Consider the following 16,851-nt stretch of genomic DNA (forward strand, 5'->3'; position numbering starts at 1 on the left):
CTCTCTCTCTCTCTCTCTCTCTCTCTCTCTCTCCCCCCCCCCCCCCACCCCAGCTGCTGCCAATCTACAGCCGGGATCACGCGGCGGTGGGGGCAGATAGAGGCCCTTTGGACAAGGGGTCACCTCCTTCCTTGTTGTTCTCTTGAGAGCAGCGGAGAGGAAAAGGGTCCACATGGGCGGACTTTGGCATCTGCGGCCTCTAACCTATCCATCTGGGCCTCCCTGAGAGACTGCTTTGGTATCAGTGGTCAAGGGGGGAGGGGGGGAAGGGAGAAAATAAAGAAATGAAACAGAAATGGTAAAGAGACCAGGGAGACCTCTACACCTCTTTGATAGCAGGAATAGTTTGGAGGGGAAGGGCTTAATAAAGAGATGAGAAGAAATGGCTGGAGGGGCGCAGGGGGTGAGGGAGCGGAAGGAGTCATGGTAGCTTGGGAAGAAGGTAGAGAATGGAATATACAGTGGCTTCATCAGAGGAGTTCACGTCTCACTTGTTTATTTAACAAACACGCAGCCACCAATCTACAAGATGATCATACACAATGGAAAATGGAGTTGATGGGAAGTTATAAGATCCTCGCCCAGAGTGGCGTGGCTTAGGGGTGGGGACTATCTGAAGCTTGGAATCCCTTTTCCCTACATCAGTACTCTTTTTTTGTTCCGACCCTCAGAAAGCCCCTATCCTCTCCTCCTGCCCTGCCTTCAAGTCCACTTCTGTGACCCGAGGACAGAAACAAAAAAAAGTTGGGTTCCAGTGTTATGGGGTTCCGGCTTCTTTTCCCTCTCCCCACCATCTCCCCCGTTCCACACACTTCTGGTCCTCTCTCCAGACATCACCACTGCCACCATCTCGGTTCCACTCAATCGATTTTTGCTGCATGTCAACACTTATTACCGGTGAGTGTGAGGGTATTTTCTCTCCCTCTCTAGGTCTCTTAATGATTTCTGAGCTAGTTGTGTATTAAAGTGCTTAAATGATCTATAGCATGGAAGTCAGCCTTCTCTACCTGGGTTCAAAAATGGCAGGCAAACGCACGCGCCGGATAGCTAAGTTGTTACTCACTCAGGTCTCTCCACCCCTCGCCACCTCTAGGCTCCAGACTGGACAGTCCCTTTTCTTTACAACTTTTCGGAAAGAGGAGAATAGTGCTCAGTCTCTCTCACCTGTCAAAGGATCATGTTTCCTCGGGATGTCTTTGGCTCAGGTCTTTGTCTTCTTCTGCTTTAAAACACAAACAAAACAAAATCCCTTAAATTTACTTTAGTCGAATTCACCAAATTAGAGGTGGAATATTATCCACTTTTGTGTCTGAATTGCTTCCCAAATAGTACAGATCTCAGCTTGCTTGTGAGCTGATTAAATCCCCCCCTCTCCACCTCCGAGGTGGGGGTAGAGACGTGAAACCCACGTTAGAAAGCCTGCTAGGTCACGTTTTTTTTTTTTTTTTTAGGAGCTTCTGGATCCAAGATGCTTTTAGATTTCGAGTCTAATCCACTGATTCTGTCTCTCTCGCCTTAACCCACAACCACCGCCCCCCCTCCAGCTCAGCTTCGCAGTTAAATCTGGGAACCCTTCAAGAAGTATGAAAGGGTAGGGGTGAAGAAAAACCTAATGGTGAAAAAGAAAGTGTTTTAAGTCTTGGTTCTTAACAAAATCCTAATCAATTTAAAGCCCTGAAGTTAGGCTAACCTTTTTTTGAGGTGGGTCTATTAAAAACAGTGCAATCTCAGTGACTGGCCCCAAAGGGCCCCCCGAGTGCGAATAAACACTGGTGTCTGGCTGCCAATACACATCCTAATCCACAGGCACACTCGCGGTCCCCCTGCTCTCTCTCCGGGAGAAGAGATCGGGGGATTCACTATGCAATGCAGGTAGGATTGCTCGGGCTTTCTGGAGCATTCGGATTTTTTTTAGGAGATCAGAAAAATTATGCCTGTAATTACATCAGAGGCCTTTATGAATATAAACTCCTATTGATTGACTTCTTAAACAAAAACAAACGGGGAAGCTTCATCTAATCTAAATACACAACTGTAAGAGGTTAACAATAGGATAGAATGCAAAGGGGGAAAAGGAAGATTTCTAGTAGTAGTTCTGTATGAAATCTTTTTTTAAAATTCTGTTTTCCCCCACAATCTCAGGTCTGGCAATTACAGTTTAACTTAAGCAGACTAAGCGGTAATTCAAGATGGGATTTTAAAGAGCAGTTTAAGTAGAAACACGTTTGCAAGCACATAATGAATTTACCTTTTTCAAATTAAAAGGGAGTGGGGGTGGAGAATAGGGCAAGTGCCCAGTGACTCCAGTAAGAAAGTCTCTGAAAATCATAAAGGTTTATTTATCCTCCCCCACTTCTTTTAAACTCCCTCCCCCAAATAAACACAGTTCACTCATTGTTGGCCTCCTATCTGTGTAAGATAGAATTCAGAAGGTATTGTGTTGGAAATGCCTAACTTCAACTCACCTTTGTTCTGAGTATTTTACGTGTTTTATTTAAATATTTATTTTAGATCCAGTTGGAAGATTTCAGAAAGTAAGGAAGAAAGGAAGTCTTCTGTGGGAGGAGATAGTTGGCTATTATTCCTGCTTTGTTGTGGTTTTTGTCGTTGTTTATCCCTACACTGTGACTCCTGCCATGATAATTTGTTTGGGCATTTGACCTTACAAAATGGCAGCTGTAGTTAAAGAAAGGTTAGTTGATGTTGCAACTCTTTATGGGAGAATCCAAAAGAAGTTTTATGTGCTCTTTTAAACATGTAATGGGCATACATTAAGGGGGATCAGTTTTGGGGGGAGGGGATGGTAAATGTGTAGGATTTGCAGCAAAAAAGGACGATCTCCCAGACAGAGGTTCATAGAATTTGAGCTAGAAGAGAAGGCAGAAGTTATTTGGTCTAATCCATCATTCCACAGAAAAGGAAACCGAGGCCCAGATTGAGGAAAGTCTAGCTACTCTCCCACACCCCTTTTGCCAACAGGATAACCGAGAAGCAGAGAGTTTAAGTGATTTTTCAGAGGTCACAGAGGTAGTAAAGAGCACTAGAGGTTCCTAATCCTTTCTATTGTACCCCACTCCCCCCCGCCAAAAAAAACTCCTTAGAATAAAATCCTTCTATTTCCACCTAGTTCTAGGAAACTGAAAAGGAAGGCCGGCTGTTCTGACCGGCAGTGTGGCCCTACTTAAATAAAGCCTGTGCCTCCTCAATGCGCTGCTCATTCTCTGTCCACAACCAGGACGGAAGTCTTTTCAGAACTCTCCAAATTAGTCACGCAGAGGAGAGAGGGAACAAGATCTTTTTGAATTTATCCCTAACGTTTTCTTTATATTGTCCCGGCATTTGAATCCCCAAGTCTCGGGTCTGTCCATTCGAGACTGGTTTTTCATAGTTGCACAACTTCCACTCCCTCCCAGAAAAACGACCTTCTTCGTGGAAAGGTTGATTCCTTCACTAGGGCCGGACTGCAGTCTCTTGGTTCTTTATATATGGTTGCTCTCAGTGTAGACTACCCTAAATATTTTTAGTGCTGATTTGGGAAAGTCGCGGGAGTGGGGGGGGGGGGGGTCAGAGGGATTGAGAGTACTAGAACTGGGGGAAAGGCTAGGAGATGAGCAGCATCGGAGTTAAATCAAGGGAGACGCTTTGATCTGATAAGGCAGAGTCTGGTTTATCTGCTTCTCCAGAAACAAACCCCTTGTAAATGTTTGGCCTGACTCTGTGAGTCAGAGGGCTACCTCTCCCTACCCAATCCTCGGCTTCTTCTCCGGGAAGGAGAGAACAGGGGATTAGGAAAGCTTCGGACTCAGAGCCCGCAACGATAAAAGTCCACAATCAGGAGGCTTCTTTACCTGACAACCAGCCCAGACATCTCATTTAACTGCTAACGGCTGGAGCTGGAAGGGGCCTTAGAGGCCATCGAATCAACTCCCTCTTTATATAGCTGAAGAAATTGGAGCACAGAGAAGGTTAGGTAACTTGTCCACAGTTAGGCGTCTAGCAAGTACGTGAGGTAGGATTTGAATTCAGGTTGTCCTGACTCCAAATCCAGTGTCCTCTCCACAAGGAAGAAAACGAAGCCTGAGCCCGATTTTCCTGGTATAGAACTTCCTCTACTTCCTCTCCCGTCCCCCTCCCCACTCCCCCTCTAGGAGAGTAATCTTTTGTTGTCGTTGAGGGAGGGTGGGGCTGAATTGGAGAGTCGTTTCCCCAGACTGTACTTTCAATGGAAGAACCAGAAAGGGGCCCCTAGAGCACAATGTCTATGTGTTTAAGAACTAGAGCCCATGAAAATCCGGTGTTCGCCCGCTTACTGATATGTGTATTGATATACAGAAAATTGCAATATAATACGGAGGGGACGCCTCTGCGCCACGGTCCTTGCCTCCCCCGCCTCTTCTCCCTCCCCCCAAGCCTTAGTCCACAGCCTGGCAGTCCTGACTGGCATCACCTCCCAGCTTGCTCTTGAGCAGGTTTTTTGCGTCCCCTAGGGCAAAGCGCCCTCCTCGCACACGCATTACCAGCCACGCCTTCCGCCTTCAGTGCACGTGCTGGGCTCTCTGAGCCCGGGCCGCTAGGCAGAGGCTAGCCCCGCTTGCCTGACTGGAGCTGGCCACTGCGCACGGTCCCTTGCCTGCGCGGTGAGGCTTGGCGCTTCGTGGGCGGTCTGCGCTCCTCCTCCCGATGCGCCGCCGCTGCTGCGGCCGCCACAGCCGCCTTTCAGGGCCCCAGAGAGCTTGGCCTGGGTCTCCCCGGGCTACTGCTCCGCAGTCTCCCGCTTCCTGAGCGCGCCGCGCTGCTCCAGCAGGCAGATGCAATCTTGAGGTCCTGAACGCGTCCTGCCGGGTCGGGGGGAGGCTAGACAGGGAACTCAGCTGCACTAGAACAGAGCTCTTCCTTCTCTCCGGTTCCTGGCAAGTATAGCCTGGATCAGAGAAGGCGGAAAAGCGTCCCAGAGGATCAAAGAGAAACCCAGTAGACGATCTTCAAATCAGTTTCATGGGGCAATTTTGTCCCCATTTATCTTCATTCACTCTCCCGCCTTCTCCCTCCCCCCGCTGCCGCCCGCCGACACACACATAAATGCATATACCTTGAATGCCACTCCCCTCAGCCTCCTCTGCCTGCCTTGCTCCCAAGTGTCCGCACTGTTGAACATTAACCTCTCAGAGCTATAGTGTAGGGTAAAACGTTACATATAAAAATGAATCATCTATCAGACTTGTGAAATGGATCTATAATGTAGGGATGTTCTGAACCCAGGCCCAGCTAATTTCACGCCTCCCCCCCCCCAACATATGACCATTATTTGCTTGTACCTTTAGCAAATAAAAGTTGAGGACCCTAAGAAGACTTAGGGTCAATTAGCCAATCACTCGATTTTGAAGTTTCTCCTCTGTGAAGGTTTGATTTGAAGGATCTTCTGAGTAGTGAACTTGTAACTGTCTTTCACTGGGTATGGGATGGGGGAGGAGGGGAAGAAAGGACAGTGAGAGCAGAAGAATGGGTGTGTGTGTGTGTGTGTGTGTGTGTGTGTGTGTGTGTGGTGTGTGTTTCTATGTTTGTGTATCTGTGTATATGTGTGGTGGAGGGGATGGGTAAGTGTTATTAGAAGACATTCTTTGAAGGGCTGAAAATGAGAAGACCAGAAGAAAGTGGAGGCTTGCAACAGTAACCAGATGAGAAAACCAGGCTCTCAACAGTAACCAGACAGGGAAAGCCAGGGAGATGAAGACACATTGGTGGGCTGCCACTCCTGGGGATCAGAAGCTGAATGAAATGAGTCACCTTTTCTAAAGAGAAGGATATCACAGGTGGGAGACACCTAGGAGAGAAGCAGCTGCTGAGACTGAAAGAGAAGTGTGTGTGTGTGTGTGTGTGTGTGTGTGTGTGTGTGTGTGTAGAATGCCTGTTGAGAAGGTGGACAGAGAGAGAAAGAGAGATGACATGAGATGACATAAGAAGAGAAGAGAAGAGAAGAGAAGAGAAGAGAAGAGAAGAGAAGAGAAGAGAAGAGAAGAGAAGAGAAGAGAAGAGTGGAGAGTTGTGTTGTATCATTCTTGGTGAGATTTTGGGAAGTCAGTGGGTTTGGCCAAGGAAAATGATTCTCCCTAGGGTGGGAACAGAGTTAATTCTAAATCTGGTCCTTGACCACCCCAATTAGGGTTCTAAAGGTAAAAACTCAGTCTTGTGCCAAGGCCTGTATGAACACAGATTCCTCAAACTTGAGCAGTTGTCTGGTTTTAACACTTGAACTTTGGTATTACTGTTCTTTAACAAGAAATAATATTTTTTTTAAAAAGAAGGAGAGTGGGGATAATTCTGCTTTAATGTGTATGTCATCAAGAACATACACATGCATATATACGTGAAAGAATAGAAAAGAGAAAATGCAAGACACTTTATCTTTTGGATTAAAATTGAGAAAGACCTAACTCTCTTGAATAAACTCTGGATGTCTTGTTAAAGAAAAGCATACCTCTCATTTTGATCCATTTCTCTCTGAAGCTAATAAAAATATCTTCCCTTGAAGGTGAGACCTCCTTTTTCTCTTCAAGTTAATTTCATGGCAATGTAGTGGGTGCATGCCAAAGACATGTCTCTCCATAGCACTTCATTTTTACACCTCATACATAAAATATTAGAACTGAAAGGGGTCTTGGAGGTCATCTGGTTCAACCTCTTCATTTGAGAAATGAGGGTGCTAAGACCCAGAGAGTAGCATTTGCCATCATATAGCCCACAAATTCATCCAACATCCAGACACAGCCCACCTTCAAGTGTCTGGAACTGGAAGGGGCCTCAGAGACCATCTAGTCCAGCCACCTAGTTTCACAAATAAGGAAATTAGCTCTCGGAAAGAGTGACTTACCCAAGGAAGTGTGAGAGGTAGGCTCTGAACTCAGGTCCTCTGACTCAGAGTCAAGGTGGTTCCATTAGAGAATGGAATTTTGTTTCTGCTGGTAAGAGTTTTATATTTAAGAACTATCAGTCCTCTCTTCAAGGATTTGACCATTATGGATTGGTCAACCTCTCATTATCAGGGATCCAGGTAAAAGCCATTAGAATGTGAGCTCCTTGAGGGAAGGAACTATATTCTTGCTTTCTTCATATCACCAGTACTTAGCACAATGCTTGACACACTTTAAGCACTTAATAAATGATTGTTGACTGACAGTATCCAAGGGATAAGAACCAGATGGATTAGGAACCAGAACTTTGAGTCTGTAGTTTTGTTTGTAATAGGCATAGGTATGTTACTATCTTTCTTGGTGTGTGTGCTCTGGTCTGATCTTGGATCTGCCCTATGTCTACAACTCCACATTTGTCTGTACACTCCATAAATGGTGAAGATCATTTTTCAAGATACTTAAATGACTTGAGATTTCCCAACAAGCATCTGTTTCTCAGGCAATGTGTCCATATATTGTGTACTCTTGCCTCTGTAGTTTACAGGATGTGGGGGGTGGGGTGGGCAAGAGAGAGGCATGAAGTAAGCATTGCCTGTTGGAGAATCCTTAAATGTGTGGTAAATACCAGAAATGGATTTGGTCACCACCCTCAAGAGAAAATGGCTTTGATTTTAAGATGGGGTTTCTTGGTGGGCATTGCTTCATCTGGCATCAATATTCTAACTTCTTAATTCTTTGATTATGAGTTCAGCATGGGGTGGGGGGAGGGAGGGAGGGAGAGAGAGAGAGAGAGAGAGAGAGAGAGAGAGAGAGAGAGATTCTTTCTCAAGCTCCTTAAAGTATGGAAAAGTTATTCTCCACTCCCACCTCCCATATTAACCCCCCTCCCCCCAAAGTGAATTCACTCAAATGTCATTATAGCAGTCTGGCTCCAGAGGGATAATTCGAACATCAGAACAGAGAGATAAGCGAGAGGTGTGACTCACCCAGACTGTATCCCTCCAGTTCCATAATTGGGCCAGTGAAATTTTGAAAAAAAAAGGGCATGGGCTACAAGGGATAGAGTGGGTGTTGGGGGCAGGGGGTGGTCCAACAGAGTTGACTTAAGCAGTCCTCTTTCAGGCAAATTACCATGTTATCTGACACCCTCCATCTATTTGTGTCCAGGGTAACTGACAATTCAACCAAGAGGTCACAGACTCAAGAGCTCAGGAGTCCTCTGGTGACTGGAAACAAGTTTGACAAGAAAGGAATCTGGGTGGGGTGCTGTCAGGGCTCAAAGAGTGGGAGGGGGGACCAGCTGGCATAGTCTTACTATGGAAGGCTCTCAGGGGCCCCAGATTTCTCCAGGATTTGCACCAAAACTGTGCCATCCACTAAACTTCCAATTTAAAAGATCTGAGGCCTGAGGTTGGCTATCAATATAGCTTCATGGAAGGGAACAATTCATCTGTCTCTTTACATCTCCTTTTTCTCTTTCTCCCCTGCTTCACCTATTTTTTTTCTTTGTTTCCTTCTTGCTTATTTCCTTCTTCAACACTTTGCCCCACCTGTATGCTTTTATGCTCTTTTAAAGCCTTAACTCAACCCAACATCTCCCTGATTCTTAATCTTCCTTGAGAATTAAGATTTCAGATTTGTCTTATGCATGTAATTTTCCATACATGGTGTCTTTGTCATCCATTCAGGAGGCAAAGGTTAGCTACTTGTGAATCATTCATACTTGTAGTATTCAGTGTTGGTATTAAAAACAGATGTCTTGTCAATTCCAATACTTAGAGAAAGTAACATAGGAAAGTTAGTCTTGTCTATGCATGGAGCTCAGCCATTCATCATAAAGGAGGATAGAACAAGTGAGTATATCTAGTGTTTTAACAAAGAAGCACTTGTGGAACATGGGTGTTAGGGACAGAAGCAGCCTAAGAGCACATCCCTTCAAATCTGTCAATATTTTAATGGAATACTCTACTGAAGTACTCATCAAAAACTCCTCCTGTGATATGGATGACCATGAATTTTTTAAAGTGGGGAAATCTTAACTTAGGATCTATAATATTTAAAAAATATATTTTTATAGTATTTCAGCATAATTGCTTTCCTTTGTAATCTTATGCATTTTATTTTATACACTTAAAAAGATTATTCTAAGGAGGGGTCTGTAGGCTTCACCAGACTACCAGAGGGGTTCATGACACAAAAAGGTAAAGAATCCCTGCTCTAAGGTTATGTCAGCAGAGTACAAGCTTTGACTGCTCTTACCAAGTTGGAGAAGCTTCTACGTACTGACACTGCAATGGATGTCTGTTGTCTAAGAGTCAAATTTATGCTAAGTTCTGAGACAAGAGATTGAATATCAGGTGATGATTTTTTTTGGAAGGGGAACACATCAATTTATTCATCACATCAAATTCAAAGGACAGGTGTAATACATTTATTTCAAGGTAACACATTCCAACTGAAGATACAGCTATCTTAGTAGTTCCTCCCACTTTCCCAAAACTGTGGACCTGTGAATATTTGTTATCTGATATATTTCAAGGAAAATACAGCCAAGAAAAGTCCTTTATAGGATTTGTTTCCTGAACCCCTCCACTTCCATCTGTCTTCAACTTTTGGAAAGCCCTATTAGTCACAGTTCTGAGTTGAACTTGGAAAGTTCAATGGGAAAATTCAGCTGGAAAGACTTACATAAATTGATGCAAAGTGAAGTGAGCAGAACCAGGAGAACATTGTACACAGTAACAGCAAAATTGTTCCATGATCAACTATCAATAACTTAGCTCTTCTCAGCAATACAATGATCCAAGACAACTCCAAAAGACTAATGAAGGAAAATGCTATCCACAGCCAGAGAAAGAAATGATGGAGTCTGAATGCAGAATGATGCATATTATTTTTCCTTTCTTGGTCTTTTTTCATGTTTTTTTCCTTTTTGGTCTGTTTCTTCTTTCACAACATAACTAATGTAGAAATATGTTTTACATGATTGCGTATATGTAACCTATTTAAAATTTTTATCTTTTAGGAAGGGGGAAGAGAGGGAGGGAGAAAATTTGGAACTCAAAATTTTTTAATGAATGTTAATATTTCTCTACATGTAATTGGAAAAAAAATAAAATATTATTTTTAAAAGAAGTTGGTTTAAGGATAAATTTTCTGTTGGCCCAATTTTTGCTGTTGATTCCTTCCTCCCCAGTATTTTCTTTCCTTCCCTCCTTCTTTTCTTTCTTTTTTCTTTCTTTGCCCTGTTTCTTACTTCCCCAACCCAAAGGTCTCCCTCCTCTGAGATTTCCCAGAACATGTGTCTTTACCAGTCATTTGACACATTAGATTCTGCTTTGTTCATTACTTTTATAACTATTTCTCATAATATTTGTCCTGTCTCCTTGCAGGAAGGAATTATATTAATCCCTCATAGCATTCCCCTTAGTTTACTGCAGTAGGCAATGATGTGTTTATTAATTGTTTGATGTGATCTAAAAATAATCAAACAAACCAACCCTGAGTACCCTACTTGCACCAGGAGAAGAATTATCAGAAGTTGGAATTCACGGACTTTAAAATACAAAAGCTCACTTTTATAAAGCACTTCACAATTCACAAAATACTTTCTTCAGAGTCCTGGGTAGAAGTTAGGCTAAGTGTTATTTTCAGGATTCTACAGATGAGGGAACTGAGTCAGCAAAGTCACGCAGTTAGTGCCAGAGCAAGAACTCTAGTTCAGGTCTTATAGCTTCAAGGTCAGTGCTCTTCCCAATGCATTGTGATGAGACATTCTGAATACATAAAGAACAAAACCAGAAATCAAATAGAAATACCAAGTTGGTCCTGCTCCTGCTCCTCTTCCTTTTTCCTGTTCTTTTCCTCCTCCTTCTTCCTCTTCCTTACCACCTTGACCACTGCCAAAGCATTACTAGGACATTCAGCAAGGTTGTGAGGCACAAAATATGCTACCAAACTCTTTCTTTAGAAAAAAAAATAATTTATAAATGGAAGAAAGTTATCTTTCTGGGGTAGGTTTAATGCAAGAGAATAGCCAAATGAGTTAAATTAAACATTCCAGTACTATAATTCTCAGAGTCTAGGATTAGTAAAAAATGTCAGGTTTTAAGTACAGTTTTCATTTTTATTTGAAACTTCTAATTTCATTCTTTGTGAAATACATTGAAAATCTACATGCATTAAAGTATACTTTGATAATTAAGTAATTATGACAAGATTTTACAGAAACATTATTAAGCATAGTAGGGAACTAAACCACTTTGGTGGCATTACCAAATAAAGAATTTTTGCCCATTTACTTTTTAGAAAAAAAAAAACATCTTGCTTTAGGTTTATAATTATTACTCCCTTTAAGTATAATTTACTGACATTTGAACTTTACATGCATGATATCAATAATTTATCTACCCCCAAGTAGGCATCTTCTCAAATGCCACCAATGAGAGGATAAGTACAGGAGCCCTGGGGGGATCACAACTCTCCCCAAACCATTGGTTCTCACAGCCATTGTTGAAGGAAGCAACTACTATGGAGCAGGGGTTAGTCATCTCCACCAACTGCCACCCATAGGGCAGGCAAGCCAGCCTAGCTGAAGTTGCAAGGCACCCTGAAGGAGAGACATCTGTAGAATGCAGTGTATCTCAAGCAGATCCAACCACTACCTTGACCATCATCTCCCTGCAGACCCTAATGGAAATAGTCATGAACCCAAGAATCTTTGGAATAACAGTGCTTCTAGACCAGCTTCAAATGTTTGGGCATCATAAACTGATACAATTTTATCACTGTAAATTACATTAAAGAGGCATTGCCATCTGCTTCTCGTCTGCACGTGGGAATCTTTCCATTTGCCTTGGAACTGAAACCTTGCAAATATGTTGTTTTACCATTAGAGTTTGAGCTCTTTGAGACCAGAAGCCTAATTTCCTGCTTGTATCCTTAGCACTTAAAGGCACAGTGTTTTACTCATAGTAAGTGCTTAATAAATAATTTATCCATCCATCCATCCATCCATCCATCCATTCATTCAAAATACTTTAGCATTTCCCCAATTACTTACTTTTCTACCAACTGCTCTAGTCCAACAGTTATCAGACTTTTTTGGTCCATAGAATATTGAGTTGCACTATAAAGTTATTATAAGCCACCTACCCTTAGTCTTCCATTTGCCTTCTGACATCACAAACACTGCATCAGAATGAATAGGAAGGAGAGGGAAAATAGTGATGCTTTTGATGAGATACTTCTGAGGGACATCCACTGGAAGGATGCTCAGTTGTCAAGAGGCTATACTTCGAAAAACATTGCACCAATTCCTCCCATTGGTTTAGGTAGGACTCCTTTGTAGATATTATGACAGCTGGATTATAGAGTGATTTGATTAATGAAGATTCTAGACAATTAGGAAGGTACAAGTTTGGAAGGGCCAATTGTTGTGATGCTTCTGCTAAAGAAATGCTGACCTTTTACTTTGTTTCCCCAATCAGAAGATGCTATTCATAAAACAACAGTGAGGGAAAAAAAGATGTGTAGATCAGCATTACTTTCAAATTGACAGTGAGATTCTTTCTGTTAAATGAGATAATATTTGTATATAGGGCATAGTACACAGTAGGTGCTTAATAAATAATTATTTCCCTTCTTTCTCATTACTGAAATTTGTGCTTGAGAAAAACAAGGCAAGCCCTAAACTCATTTTTGTCACCATGGACAAACTGACAGTAAAAGATCTAATAGGAAGAGCATGATTCTTTCCTTCCTTCAAATTACTTATATTTGTTTATGCCATAGGACTAAATGCACCAAACCCTACAATATTCCAAAGCCTCTTTAGGTAAATTAAGCTTTACTAACTTAAAATATCCCCAAGACTTTTGGGAAACCCTGTATATGAACATCCCATAAATTCAAATGATCAGTTATTATGCACTATCTCTTCCTCCTCTCTCCTTCCTAGCTGGTCCTACTTCTGAAAATAGCAACCAACCTATTCACTGCTGGTATTTATTAATTAACTAAATAATCAAATAAATGTTATTAAGCAGTGAGCAAGTGTGTGTTTGTGTGCACTGTGATGGGAAGTGGGGAGAGTTTTAACTATCAGATAATATGCAGTCCCTGCTATCATAGAGCTTCAAGTCTAGTAGGGCTATAAGAAATTGTTGTTCAGTTGTATCTGACTCTTCATGACCCCATTTGGGGTTTTCTTTGCAAAGATACTGGAGTAGTTTGCCATTTCCTTCTCCAGATAAGGAAACTGAGACAGTTAAGTGACTCACCAAGCTACTGTGTCTGAGGCCAGATTTGAACTCAGGAAGATGAGTCTTCCTGACTCCAAGCCTGGTGCTCTGACCACTGTACCACCTAGCTTCCAAGGGAAAAAATACAAGTAACTATAATATACAGTATTATATAGCAACTGAAGTAGATTATGGCAAAACAAAATTCCCTGTAAAGTGCAAGTGAGATAATTGTTCATGCTTTGGGGGAAAAGGGAAGGCTACATGTGGGTAAGGATCAGTAGAGGGAAAACAATAATTGATATTATACTACAGACCACTGGGACAGAAGGGAGAAATAGATGAGAAGTTGGGGAAAGAGAACACAAACTTAGCACCCAATATATCAGTAATGTAGGAGCTCAGTTATCCAAGCTTGTGCAAGTGTTCTCATTCTCTCTCTCTCTCTCTCTCTCTCTCTCTCTCTCTCTCTCTCTCTCTCTCTCTCTCACTAAAACAGAGTAACAATTAAATTCTTGACTGCTGTCTTTGACTTGATTGAAGTACAAATTATTGAGAGTCTTTGAAAGAAGTAACCACTCCATGTTAGAACTCATGATAGAGTAGAAAAGCTGGGGATTCTCTAATCCAAGATTAAGGGATATAGAATGTAGAAGAGCACAAAATAAGGGTCAACAGTATCTCATGGCCTAAAATTCTCTGTAGGAAGTCAGCCCAAGGAAGATAGCCTTGAACAATGTTTTCAACACTGAAATTCAAACCACAAGAACAAATTGTGCCAAGGATGAAGAAACTGAGAGCTATCTAAAAATCTGATAAGGGTGTGCAGAGAATTTATCAACCAATTTAATCTTAAAAAGATCATAGGGGCAGCTAGGTGGGGCAGTGAATAGAGCACTGGCCCTGGAGTCAGGAGGACCTGAGTTCAAACCCAGCCTCGGACACTTGACACATATTAGCTGCGTGACCTTGGGCAAGTCACTTGACCACAATTGCCTCACCTTCCTCCCCCCTCCAAAAAAAATTTTTAAAAAAGATCATAAATATAGAACTGGAAGGGCCCTTATAAACATTAATTCAAGGCCCTCACTTTGTGGATGAAAAAACTGAGTCTCAGGGAGATAAAATTATTTGTCCAAGGTACATGGATAGATATTTCTTTCTCCAGTTTATTTTACAGATGGGGAAACTGAGGCAAATGGGGTTAAGTGGCTTGCCCAGAACTATACAACTAGTAAGGTCTGAGGACAGATTTGACATGAAGATGAGTTTTCCTAACTCCAGGCCAGCAGTATATCCAGTTCACCATCTAGCTGCCCAGCATAAAGCATTAAAGTTCAAAAAAAGTGAAGAGTTGGTAGTTAATTCTAACAAAACAACAACAAAAAGCTTTTGTAAAAAAACTGTGTTTAGGACAGAATCTGGATTCAGAATCAATGGGATTATGATAAATGGATGAAAGCTATTTCATTTTTATTTTGCTTCAGTATTTTTTCTACCTAGGGGAATAATATTTGGAATTGAAAGTATAGAACAAAAATCTCTAAGAGTGATTTGAAAACCAAGATTAATCAAATTGTAAAAGAGGACCTATCTGCCCTTAATGAGTTGAATTTATCAAGCAAATTATATCCCAAGATATCAAAATAAATTGGGAAAACCAGTGGAGAATGGAAGAGATGCTACAAGACCAGAGAGGGCCAAATGTCTTGGTTTTCAAAAAAAGGAAGAGTTTGTAGTTTGTAATCCATAAGTAACTGAATTTCACTTCCATTCCTGGTGGGGGGAGGGGCAGGAATCCATAATATATTCTAAAAGTGATGGTTTGCAAGGAAAATTTTGCTCATAATGAATGATTTCACCCAAAACAGGTTATGCCAAACTAATCTCAGTCCCTTTTCTTGGCAGGGTCACCAAACTACTAGATTAGGGGAATGATGTAGACATGGTTTATCTGAATTTCAGCAAAGCCATTTGTCAAAATTTCTTATTATCCCAGTGGAGAAGATAGAGATAGGTAGGCTGGAGGATAGTCCAGTTAGGTGGATTCTGTTCTGATTTAATACCCAGACCCAAAGAAAAGCTATTGAGTGTCTTGTTTTTGTTTGTTCATTTGTTTGTTTTGGCAATACCTGTGATTTAACACTGACTTAGGAAGCCCCCTGTAAAGGGACTTCCTCTGCCATTTCAGAGCGGTACCTTCAGCTGTGAGACACTGGGCTGGGAGTCAGGAAGACCTAAGTTCAAATCCAACAATGGCTAGTTTTATGATGCTGGGCAAGTTGCTTAACCTTTCTCTGCCTCAGTTTCCTCATCTGTAGAATTGAGATAGTAATAGCACCCACCCTGACCCCTACCCCGGGTCTTTGTAAGGACCAAATGAGATAAAGCACTTAACTCAGTATCTGGTGCATAGTACATGTGTAATAAATGCTCATTCCTTCCCCTCCCTCCTTTCATAATTTATAGTCTTAGAGAGTTTCCTGGGTTACTGAGAGGTTAAACAACTTGTTCAGAATTCTATGACCAGTGTATTGATATAAACTAGTAAGGAAACTTCTGCTGGAATACTTCCAGGATCTGTCCTGGACCCTTTGCTCTTCAGCATTTTAAACAACAAGCCCTAGATGGTATGTTTTTCCAACATGCAGCTGGTACAAAGCTGGGCAGCCTAACGACTATTTTGCATGATAGAGTCGAGATTGATTAAAGCCTTTCCAAGCTACAATTATAGGTCACAGCTAATAAGATGAAACTTAATAGAGACAAATGCAGTGACCTACTGTATACTAGGCTTTAAAATAACCTATGGAAGTACAGGATACAGATGGCATGACTACACAACACTCTGTAAGAAAAATGGCAATATCCTGGAGTCTTAGTGGACTGCAAGTTGAATACAGTGTGGGCTTTGGAAGAAGCCACATTTGGAATGTTGGTCAGGTAAGACCTATAGTGTGTGACTTGTCAATTGAAAAAGCTAATAAAGCTTTAGCCTCTTTTGAGAGGTATTATGTCTAGAATGAGATAGATGCTTATCCTAATCTGCTTTTTCTTGATCAAAACATCTCTGAAATAGTATATTCAGCTCTAGGTACCACGTTTTAGGTAAATGTTGACTATTTGGAAAGGAAGATAACCACAGTGGTTAGATGGATGGGATACTATGCCATACAAGGATGGGTTGAAGGAACTCAGGTAGTTTAACCTGTAAAAGAGAAGGAATGAAAATTGTCTTCAAGCATTTGAAAGGCTGTTTTGTAGAAGTGAGATTGGCCTTCTTCTGTTTAGTCCAAGAGAACAGAACAAGGGATAATGGAGAGAAGTTACAGAAAGGCAGATTTGGGCTCAATGTAAGGAAAAACTTTCTAAGAATTGAAGCAGTGTAAAGTAGAATGACCTATCTCAGGAGGAGGTCTACCACCCTTCAGAAGAGGTCTTTGGATAAAGGTGTGACACATATTTACTGGCGATGTCATAGAGAGGATTCTAACTCAATTCCAGATTGGACTCCACGAATTCTGAAGTTCTTTTCATCTCTGAGACTTTGTGATGTGTGTGTGTGTGTGTGTGTGTGTGTGTGTGTGTGTACACGAACGCCTGTGTAGAGGTTATATGATTTATATATGTTGGAGAGGTGCATTCAATTTTGTCTTTAAAGGTTAGGTAGGAATTCAAAAGGCAAAAAGTGAGAGGGTGGA

Source organism: Trichosurus vulpecula, chromosome 6, assembly GCF_011100635.1.
Source record: "Trichosurus vulpecula isolate mTriVul1 chromosome 6, mTriVul1.pri, whole genome shotgun sequence".
NCBI lineage: Eukaryota > Metazoa > Chordata > Mammalia > Diprotodontia > Phalangeridae > Trichosurus > Trichosurus vulpecula.